This window comes from Mauremys mutica, chromosome 6, assembly GCF_020497125.1.
Source record: "Mauremys mutica isolate MM-2020 ecotype Southern chromosome 6, ASM2049712v1, whole genome shotgun sequence".
Lineage (NCBI taxonomy): Eukaryota > Metazoa > Chordata > Testudines > Geoemydidae > Mauremys > Mauremys mutica.
Genome location: NC_059077.1, coordinates 12,847,936 through 12,860,010, shown reverse-complemented (window position 1 = coordinate 12,860,010; position 12,075 = coordinate 12,847,936).

The window sequence follows — 12,075 nt, the reverse complement described above, 5'->3', positions numbered from 1 at the left end:
AAAACAGCTGCTGTTGTCACATAAAGGAGAAGGAAAGCTCCTGAAGAAATAGGCCAGATATTGCAGATCCAGTCGAAAAGGGGGGCTGAAAGGGAGTAAAGTATTAGCAGCTCATGAACAGCATGAGCCTGATCCTACAGCTAATAAAGCCATGAAACTCCCATTGACTTCTAGGGGAGCAGCCCCCATGATTCCACTGTATATCCCCTGCTGACCTCCTAGGCAGGATTTCAGTGCGGGAGGGCACTCCAGCTACTGATACAATTGGCCAGGCAAGGGGAGTGTTTTGTGGGCGGACTGAAATTTGACATAGGGGGAAGCTGGAACAGTGCATTGGTTGCAAATATCCGTGATGCAGAGGCAGAGGGTGGATCTGGCTCCACACGTATAGGAGGTGGTGAGGGGTGGGGAGACCTGGTGATTTGAAGAGCTTAAGGGTATGGCTACACTTACGGTTTGCAGCGCTGGTAGTTTGCAGCGCTGGTCATCCAGCTGTGTAGGAGCAGCGCTGGTGTGTGGCCACACTCACAGCTACCAGCGCTGGTGTGTGGCCACATTTGGAGCATTTGCAGCGCTGTTGGGAGTGCTGCATTATGGGCAGCTATCCCAGCATTCAAGTGCACCAACGTGCTTTTCAAAAGAGGGGGGTGGAGGGTGGTGTACTGTGACAGGGAGCGGGGAAGATAGAGAGAGTGGATTTTTGGAGCCAACACTGAGTGTTAGCTTCCTGGATTGGAAAAATCACAAAATGTTCATGAGCCCTTAGTCTTAACTCTAATTGCAAACAGCCTGCCTGTTTGCTGTGATCAGTGTTTGTTTTTTTAGATAAGCAGTTCAACGGAGCGATCGGCTCCGTTCTGTTTCATTCACTCTTCCTGCCTGCCTCTCATTTGATCGTTCACAGCCAGGTATAGATAGCTCCTGTTTGCTGTGATCAGTGTTTGTTTTTTTAGATAAGCAGTTCAAACGGCTCCGTTCTGTTTCATTCACTCTCCCTCCCTGCCTGCCTCTCATTTGATTGTTTACAGCCAGGTACAGAACGGAGCTCCGATCGGAGCTCGTTCACAACAAAACAAAGAAAGGCTGCATAACAAAACAAAGAGAGTAATTTATAAAAGCATTCTGGGATACACCTTATTCCCTGGAGGCCAATCACAGCGCTGGTGTGTGGCCACACTTGATGACCAGCGCTGCAGCACCAGCGCTGGAATCCTTATTCCCCATGCTGAGTGAGGTGTACGGCCAGCGCTGCAGCCAGGGAGTTGCAGCGCTGGAAGTGCCCTGCAGGTGTGGCCACTTACTAATTGCAGCGCTGGTGGAGGCTTTCCAGCGCTGCAAATCGCCAGTGTAGCCATAAGAAACATGAGATTGACAGTGGAGGAGAAGCTGAAAGAGAAGGGAGCTGGGATGATAGAAAAGCTGCCACACTCACTGAAGGTAAATGAGAAATCATAGTCTGCCAGTCTGTTTGGCAAAAGTCTGATTGCTGCTTAAACTGTTCTGTCTGGAGCTCTTGCAGCTGGTAACATGTGATGTTCCCCGGGGCACGTTCTGATCCATTCATTCAAACCTTTACACAAAATTTAGATCCCTGGTGATCTGCTTAAGCCTCCTGGATTTAAAAAATGCAAATCCACTCCACACAGTTTACAACAAGGAGTCCGGTGGCACGGATTTCATTTTCAAAATGGAATGCCTGTATTCTAAAGTGAGATGTTTTGTGTATAAAAATGAGAGAGTTCAGAGGAAGGTGCAGTACAAATGAGATGTCAGATGCATGCAGATAAATGCATAGTGCCAAGAGGGAGAGATTTTCAAAGGCACAAAAGTGAATAGGAGTTAGGCATGAACTCTCTTTTGTGCCTTTGAAAATCCCTCCCTAAAGAATTTGGTAAAGGGATTTGTTAGGTGTAATAACTATACTGGACTTGTCACCTGAAGGTCTCAAAGTGCTTTACTAGCCAGTGATAGTTCACGGTAATAATGGAAATGTGTAGAATGCTAACAGAAGTAGGAAATAAATAGGTGTCATAATGAAAGATGACTGGTTAATGAGGAATAAATAAATGAGAAGTCAAATTTATTGATATGACATATGACCCAGAAACTGGCTTGATTGAACTTGACTTCTTAGGGTCGTTTATTTTTTTTCAGCTGATAGCATCTTCACAGCAGTTAAAGATCATCTATCTATCAAGTTAATTACAGCTGAATATTCCTCACAGATGTCCCTTGAGGAGACTTATCCCAGATCTTACTTCCTGTTTCTGAGTGATGCTCTGAACTTGGATCCAATATAAGCTACTCAAAAATGTTGGGCCAGTTACAATAATGAATCTTTCAGTCACATGCATGGGAGGTTGCTAGTAGCATTGCACCTTTCTGAAATTACATGCTCCAGTTACCCTGACTTTCTTTAGGATTGCTGAAACACAAAAATAGAGGAACAAGATGAGACATAAAAAACATCAGATCCCTAATTATATTGGAATCAGTATATTCCAGACCAGCCCCAGTAGGTATGATGCTGCTTAACACTTTTGCCCTTGTCACTCACTATGAAGAATACATAATGTAAGTTTTCCTGGGAAACTGTAGAAAACAAAAAGAACAGGAGTACTTGTGGGTTCTTTTTGTGGATACAGACTAACATGGCTGCTACTCTGAAACCTGTAGAAAACAAGCAGATATCTGTAATCCCGCTAATGGGTGGTGTTCACAGCTGTGTAGTATCAGACCCTGCATTTCTATAACTTGCTACCTTTTTTTTTTAAGGCATCATTTTTGGGGGGAAGGATACTGATACCTGAGCTACAATATTACTCACAATTAATAAAGCATGGTTCAATTTCTTAATGTTCATGTACAGTGTATTAAGAATTTTCTTTAATTATAGTGTATAAGAAAAGAATCTTGGAGCTATAAAGCTCCTCATTCCACTTGTGGATCTCTAATTGACTCCCTGTGAAACCAATCAGTCTGGTTGATAGAATATGAATGGTATAAAATATCACGATGAAAGGACCAAGCCCTGGAGCTAGGTTTCAGAGAAGAACATCTTCATATTTCAGGACTATTCAGATCTGGAGTTTTTGTTGTGCTCAGAACAGAGACAGAGTTCAGGAACGTAGTTTGGTTTTCTACCCAAACATTTTGGGTCAAGCCCATCTCTGCACTAGGACTGTTCACAAAGCCTCACACACACTTAAAAGTGAGAGGTGTTTATGAGAACCCTTACAGCATAGGAATATTTTATAGTCTTACAATATAGCAGAGCTGAAGACTGTGTCCATCTTCGAAGCATCATGAAGTCATCAAATGATCTTAAGTATTGCTGGATCTATGGTGGAGTAAGGATCCAAGTGTTAGTTTTTGTCTTGTTGCCTGAAAGCATGCACTAGAATTAAAGGTCGCAGAGTGAAGTAATTTTAGGGGTGTCACAAGTGGTGGATTCAGGCAAAACAGTATTTTAAGATACTGTAATCCTCACCTACTTTGATCTGAAAGCCTAGCTAGAGATTAATAGAGAGTACTTCTCACATGGATTGAAGCTGTCTATTCGCTCTTCGTTTAGTCAAATTCTTCTGTCAAGCATGCAACTGACCTCCACCCAGCTGTCAGTAGCTGTCAGTACACAAGAATGAAGACTCCATACATGATCCTGATCCTCCTCTCACTGTAGTTCATAGCAAAATTACTTTACTGAGAAGATAGAATTGTTACAACCTGGCTCAGTCCCACTCAGGATGGTCACCATTTGTTGCAAGTGGATCCAAGTGTTGGGCCCCATATTCTTCCAAGTCAGCTAGGTCTACGCCGTATCTAGTCACTGTTTCTAGCTCTGGGTCTCTAGGGACACTCCCAGGCTCAGACCTATTGTTGGGACCTTCCTTGGGATTTGGGATTCCATAGTCCAACCACCCCAGACCCTGGACCCAGAGTCTCAGACTTCCTGAGCCCCTCAATTGTTTACATGCATTCCTCCAGAATTCCATCTTGCTGTGGGCTCTCTGACTTCTAATTTAATTACTTTGGGGACAACATGGCAGGAAAGCAAGAACAGAGACTTAGCAAAAGAACTTCTTAATCACAGGAGCTTTATTCTTAAAAAAGCACTAGAAAGTTAGAGATCTTTGCAAAATAACAAGTCCTGAGATGCACCCCCTGCTCTTAATCTAATCTCACCCTTTCTATGAGTCTGAGATCTCCTCAGTGGTTCAGACAAGGTGGAGTCCCTCCCGCCTTCTCTCTCTCTCCAGCCCTCTCTTCTTGAATATGGTGATGGATGCTCCCCTCTGCTCAGAGAAACATCCTCACCTTAAATCTAGTCTCCCTCTTTGGCTATGGGGCCTGGGTGAGAAGCTGCAGATCTACCTGCCAGGCTGGTGCCCCGTGTAGAAAATCCATTGTTCCATGGGGTTGGGCCATCAGCTGAGAGACAATCAAAGTAGGTAGCTCTAGATTGTTCTGTGATGGCTTCTCAGTCATAGTCATTCATTTAGCTTTTAAGTGCCTTTCCTGGGCAGGTTGGCTGTCTGGACTACATTATAATAATCTTAGGTTAGACATAAGGTAAGCACACAACACAAAATGGATCTCCTAATCCAAAATGGAGATTACAACACAAAATGGAGCTCACAATTAGACCCAGTCATATCCCACATGGATCACATGGTCCTGATCCAGAGACTGGACTGAAACTCCAATTGACTTCTGCCCCTATGTGTGTAAGTGAAGTAGTGATGAATAAAGTCCCTAGCTACTGGTGGAGCTTGAGCACTAGAAAGTAACATTATTAGCCCCCGAATTATTATGAATAGCGACCTTCATGCCATTGCTAGTGATTAAGTCAGCATACTTTTCCCCTGTAGAGCTGGTTTACTGGGTTGGGGCTGGTGAGTCTGGCTTTCCCCTTGTACAGAAAAGACCTGATGCAATGGGCCGCACTAAATTAGGCAAATGTTGCCCTTATGGAGGAGCTTTCTGATATGCACTGGCTCTCCTGTGGAGCTTCCCATTGGCACCAGTGATGAGTCTTCATGCTGAAGAAATGCAGCCTAGGCAATAGAGATCCGCAGTGCAGATAAGAGCTTTGCGGCGGGGCTCCAAGAGGAGACGTTTGCCTTAAAGGTTATCTTTGATGTAGGTTTCCCTTTGCAGAGCTGAACTACTCCTCTGCTTCCACTAGATGGCGTTTGATTTCCTTAACAAAGCTCCTCGCTTGTTTTCCAACAATTTCTCTCTCTATTATTATGGTCATATCCATGTTAGACTATTTTTAATATTTTTTAACATCTCATTATTTTGTCTATTTTTTATCCCCTGAAGCCCTCAGTTCCTTTTTCCCCCCTTTGGCCCAGGCTTGAGTGCATTGCCTGAATCTCAGACTGGAAAATATAGGCAAGTTTGTATCCTTCAAGGTGACCTTAAATGGCATTAATAGAGGGAAAGAAATCTGATGCCATTAACAGCACTCTCCTGGATTAATGGCTGGTACAAACAAGGCTCCTTGGTTAAGATGCCCAGAGCCTTCCTGCATCACTGTTATTTTGGGCCCTAGGATTTGTAATTGTGTTACCCAGCAAAGCTTAGCTAAGCCACAGTACCAGGTTCTTAGTGCCCTTGGATTTTTCCCCCACATTCCCAGCAGTGTTGACACATCTACACAGCCAGCAGCACCGAGCCTGAGTCGACAGACATGTGCTACAAACAGCTGTGTAAACAGCACTTTTAAGTTGCGGCTCGGGCTCTGAAGCCCACTCCCCTCCCTAGACTTCCAAGTCAGAGCTCCGGTGTCTACAGAGCTATTTTTAGCACGGTAGCCCAAGCCTCACAACCCCAAGTGTGTTGACCCAGGATGAGAGGCTCACTGCTGTGGGCTGTGCAGACATACACAGAGAAGTCAAGTGCCTTGGCCAAGGTCACACAGTGAATCAGTGGCTCTGCTGCATTTAGAACCCAACATCTGTCTTGCTCTCAGTCCTTTTGATTGAATCACTTCTCACAAGGCTGTCCCTTTAAGGGAGTCAGATGCCCAGCCTACCATTGACAGGGTTCCGTGAAGGGCATGAACCAACCCAGGTCCAAACCTGGAAGCACAGTGTTTATAGGATGAGTCACACTCCAACCCATAGAGATCTGGTAGCCTGCTGATACTTGCTTTCCTGGGACCCATGAAGCCCAGCCCCAGTTTGAGGATCTGCCCCTGCAGTCTTATTGGTGGAGTCCCAGAGCAGCTGATTGGCCTGCTGGCCCTACTTAAGCCATCAGCAGGAGCAGGAAGCTGTTTGAACAACTGGGCTCCACTCTGTTCTGGACTGTGGCTTCCTGCTCCTATCAGGGGCGGCTCTAGCTTTTTTGCCGCCCCAAGCACGGTAGTCAGGCAGCCTTCGGTCTCGCGGATTTGGTGGCTTGCCTGCGGGAGGTCTGCCGGTCCCGCAGCTTTGGCGTACCTGCTGCTGAATTGCCGCCGAGTCCACGGGACCAGCGGAACTCCCGTAGGCAGGGTCGGCTCGAGACACCAGCTTAGCAAGCAGGTGCTTGGGGCGGCTACTCCGGAGAGGGGCGGCACGTCCAGCTATTCGGCGGCAATTCGGCGGAGGGTCCCTCGCTCCCGCTCCGAGCGAAGGACCTCCCGCTGAATTGCCGCAGATCGCGATTGCGGCTTTTTGGGGGCGGGGGGGGGGGCTGCTTGGGGCGGCAAAACCCCTGGAGCTGGCCCTGCCTGCAGGCAAGCCGCGGAAGGCTGCCTGACTGCTGCCCTCGCAGGGACCGGCAGGGCGCCCCCCGCGGCTTGCCGCCCCAGGCATGTGATCGGAGCGCTGGTGCCTGGAGCCACCGCTGGCTCCTATTCCTCTGGCTTGATTTCCTTGTATCTGATTCGAGGTTCTGGCCAGCTTCTGATCTCTTGGTATACTGACCCAGCTGACTCCTGTATTGTGACTGCAGACTCTGGATCTGACTACTCATGACCCGGATGCGACACCTGGGTCTAATCAAAGGCTTAGGACAAAACAGTTAAATGAAGCTCCTGAGGAGGGGAGCCTCCCAGAGATTCTGAACTAGGCAAAAGCTTTCTAGGTAGGGAGGCCTCAGAGAGACCCTGATAAAGTAGAGGAAGGACTGCAGAACTTTCCAGACAGGGTGGCCTGAGAGAGACCCAGTGTCAGGCTCTCTAGAGTAGCTCATGGGCATGAGTGCTAACCTCAAGGCAGACTGTCAAGGAACAGGGCACAAACCTCAAACTGGTTGTATGTTCTACAATTAGACTTCACCAACCAAATAACAAATGTGAACTCATCAAGCACTAGAACAGCCTTAACAGAGACCAGAATGCCCCTGGGGACTGTCTGTGACTCTGTCTTGCCACCCAGGCAAGCCTGCTTTTCTGATCGATGGTCCCTTACACCAAAAATCACAATATTCAGGTTACTACCAGTCCCAAAGGACCAGTCACTTACCCCAGGTCGATTGTACTTCAGACCTCAAACCAAAGACATTGCTTGTAGCCAATCCTAGACTACTAACAAAGGAAAAGAAATGAGTTATTTACAAAGTCAAAGCAGGTAAACAAACACACACACTTACACGTGAGAAACAGTCTTAGGTTCCAAAAGGTAATAGAAGCTGCTATAGCAGGGGTCGGCAATCTTTCAGAAGTGGTGTGCCAAGGCTTCATTTATTCATGCTAATTTAAGGTTCCACGTGCCAGTAATACATTTTAACGTTTTTAGAAGGTCTCTTTCTATAAGTCTATAATACATAACTAAACTATTGTTGTATGTAAAGTAAATAAGGATTTTAAAATGTTTAAGAAGCTTCATTTAAAATTAATTAAAATGCAGCGCCCCCCCCCCCCCCCGGACCAGTGGCCAGGACCCAGGCACTGTGAGTGCCACTGAAAACCAGCCTTCGGCACCCGTGCCATAGGTTGCCTACCCCTGTGCTATAGTATTCAAGCTCTATATGTCCTTTAGGGGTAACCCAAAGCAGGCAGCTTGGGGATCCCTGCTTATGCTTAGAAATGTTGCCCTCTGAATTCCAAGCATCACAGGGACAATTCCTCTTTGACAGGGATTTTTATTCCCTTCCCTTAGTGTTCAGACCGTGATGAGATGAGTGTTTGTGCATGCCCGCCCTTCATAAGGGGACATGGGGGGAGGAAACATGTCCAATCATGTTCCACAATGGCTTGTCTGAGATCTATAGGCCTTCTTTTGTTGGGCCAGACAGGACACCTCTTGTGGTGAACTAGTGTTCACATTTGGTTATGCTTTTCTCCTGACTGTGTGGGTTTCCAGTCACACTTTTTTATAGTTACAGAGCAAACACTTATATCTGTATCCTATGTTATAGGGTAGTATTTAAGAGAGATTAATGCATGCAGCAGTTTACAAGCATTTCATAAAGTCTAAACACATTGTTATAATCGTAATATCTATTTTAACAATGCCAACACTCGGGTGAGTCAGACTTGCTTCCAGCTATGCATTTGTCAGTGTTCAGTGAGGCCTGGGGGCCTTGGCGTGAGCTGGCACCTGGTCTGCCAGTGTCATGCACTGACTGAGCAGGAGAGAGACTGCAGAGCTCTCCAGGCAGTGGAGAAGCCTGAGGCCTTACAGCAGAAGGAACCGCTGCTGGAACCTAGAGACTTTTGTTTGGGACTTTTAAGTTGTATCTGGGCTCTGAGGTAAGAGCCTTTAAACTTATGTAGGAGTGTTCCTTGCAGAAGGGAGATATATATACTGCTGTAAAGCAGAATGTTTGGCTTCTCCTTGACTGGGCCTCTTACATGACCTCATTGTGACCTTATTGAGATGGGGAAACTGAGGCAGGCCGCGGCAGCACCACATTCAGCCATAAAGGGGGTGCTCAGGAGGCAACGATGCCACCTGTCCACTGCTAGACGACCTATTCTTTTTATCATCTTTCGTTGAACAGACTGGCTGCTGGAAAATCAGCTCAAGTTTTGTAAATGTACGTGTGCACAAATACATATAATGGGTGATGTTGTCTAACTGGTTCACCAGCAGTTGTTGGGAATAGTTGCCTTTCTCATGAGTGATAAGGCCACAAGTCACTTATTCAGGACACCCCAAACATGGACCAATAAAACCTTTATGCCTCACTACACCACTTGCAAGAAATCCACCGTCGTTTTGCTCCCTCCCAAAACGTTTTGTCTGAAAGCCACAAACATTTCTCTCAAGAAGTTGTCCAGAAAAAAAACCTAGCAATGTTACGAACTTTTGTTGTAAATAATATATACATCAAGTGTGTTTACTGCAAAGCAGCATTCCCAGAAAAAGCTGCCAGGGCCAATTTTGTTGCTGCTGAAGTCAATGGAAGCGTGGTCATTGAGTTCACTAGGAGCAGGATCAACTCTTACTTCTATTTCAAGGACCGTTTGCTGCAAATCCAGCAGTTTCTAATAATTCCCACACCTACACAGAGGCAGCTGCAGGGGAAAGTCCTTTCCACTCTGGGGGAGCTGGCTTTTGTAATAGCTTCCCCTCCCCCATCCAGATGGGCTGAGGCAGCTGCAGGCAAAGTCCTGGGGGAAATATTACAGAACTAATTAAAACAATCACTCAATGCTTTTATCTGTGCTGAAAAAAAAATGAAATGCTCTTTCTGGATATAGATCCTGGAAGATGCTGAGTGCATTCTGGGCACTGCTCAGAGCCTTCAGCTCTTGTAGACTTTACTGGAGGATAAAGGTGCTCAGGACTTTGCTGGCCTGAGGTTCTATGTTCCTGCTTCTACACCACTGATGTCAATGGGAGTTTCACCGGAAGCAGGGTAAGGCCGTCAGTGGCCGTTTTATGTACTAAGCTTGCACGTGCTGGTCAGAATGCAGAAACCCAATTAGGTTCCTGAACTGACATAACATAATGATCCAGATTGCGCTACCTCTAGCCATCCCCCATGAAAATCAATAGACAGGCTCCCATTGATTTAAATTGGAATTGATTTGGGCCCTAAGTCAGTGGAGGCACGGAATCTGGCCCAATTATTCAATTTTATATGAGATGTGTGCGTCAAACTCTTTGGGCCAGATTCGTCCCTGGCATAACTCCACTGAAATTTGGCATCTGCTCACTCATTAAGTGTTTATTGTTAGAGCATCGGTTTCTATTAAAACCTCCAAACTGTACAGAGAGTGAAGCTTCCATTTGTTGGCAGCTGGCATTTTAATTTCTCTTCCTGAAGTATTCACAACAAGCAGAGCTGAGTACTAGGAAGCGTAGTCTGGGTGTACAGATGTTAGCAACCCACAAAGCAAGAATGGTGTTTAAATTTTAAACTCCGGGAGCATGACATCACCAATGTGCTTTAGGTATGGCTTTCAAAAGGAGGGGTTCTTTCAGAGTGAGTTTGAATCTCCGCAAGTCTGGCAAAGCAGGGAATTGAGCCCAGGCCTCCGGCTAGCACCCAAAGCACTGGATTGTCTGTTCTGTTAGTGGTTGGTAGGTGATAGTTAGGGCTTTTGTCCCCTCGGAGTGGTGCTGAAAGAGGGGTAAGGTAAGGGTGATTGGTACTCTCAGACCCCTGGGAAATGTGGGAGACAATTCGGTGGTTTGGAATAAGCACGTGCGTTGGACATTTTTGCTAAAATAATCAGCTCTGAAATAGTCAGTGTTGACATTTGAATTGCCTCTTTTGGTTTTTAGTGTTAACAACCTAGTTCACACTTTCTGTGCCTGATGTTTGCTTCAAACTCAGGCCTGGCCTACACTTAAAAGTTTGGTTGACATAGCTATGGCACTCATAGGTGTGAAAAATCCATACCCCGGAGCACCATAGCTATGCTGACCTAACCCCTGACGTAGATGCAGTTAGATTGATGGAAGAAAACCCCTTTTGTCAGCGTAGGAAGCGTCTGCACTACAGCAACACAGTGTAGGCATGGCCTCAGGCAGATATCACTGAATCGGTTCATACTCACTACATGTTTTCAAGTTTGTCTTCACTGTGAGGGCTAGAAACATAGTATTGAATTGGTTTTTTTTTAAATGAAAGCTTAGATTCTGCAGCTCAATTCTGCGGCAAGGGGGGGATTCCATGACTGTAGAAATGTGAAATGCAAAGGCCATGGCTAAAGGCAAGCCGTGCATAATAATTAGGGAATGATGAAGTGAGGATTCTAGGCTGCAGCTCCAGTGAACACAAGTGTTTTTTGGAACTGAGAGCTTTGCCTGTGTGTCACTCAGAGCAGAATTTGGCCCTCCAAGTGTTTGTTCTGATAAAGTCAGTGACCATCTAAACAAATTCACTGCCTGTTCATGTGTCACAGAACTATGGTTATAATGAAACTATGGTGAGGCAGGCTGGACAGTGATTGTTTCAGTGCTTCGTCAGCTGGAAGGGATGCTAATGAGAGAAGAGATGTGCTCTTCCTTTGCCCAGGGACTAGGCAGGCTGCCACCACGAGGCTGAGGCTGGTGGATTGCTTGAGCTCTGGAGTTCTGGGCTGCAGTGGGCTATGCCGATCAGGTGTCCGCACTAAGTTCGGCATCAATTTGATGATCCCTGGGAAGCTTGGGGTCACCAGGTTGCCTAAGGAGGGGTGAACCGGCCCAGGTCAGAAACGGAGCAGGTCAACAACTAAAGTTTCCTGTACAGTCTCTGAGCCCCATCCAGAGGCTATATATAAGGTGGTGTAAATTACATGTAAATGGGTATCTGGGAGCCTAAGTTGGTGTCATTTACATGCTGAATGGTCCTGATTCTGCTGTGTCTTGCATCTTGTGTAATCAATTAACCTGTGCAAAGTGAGTGTGACATGCTATTGGTGGTGAGTGGAGAATTCTGATCGAATAGCGTTTTTTATCCATTTTCCATGGGTGTAAATGACTCCATGTGGTGCAGAGCAGCAGGTTAAGGACTAGAAAAAACATGCAAGTTAAAATAGTGGGAAGTACTCTACCTTGCACCAACTTGGGCCTTCCTGATAGTTTCTTTTCCTGTTGCACCTCTCTCTTGTAGCTTCTCAGCGAGAAAGTTGCATCAGGTTAAACTCTGTTACCAATGTAACTTGCATCGCCTCTGCTCTAGATCTTGCCAGCCTACAGC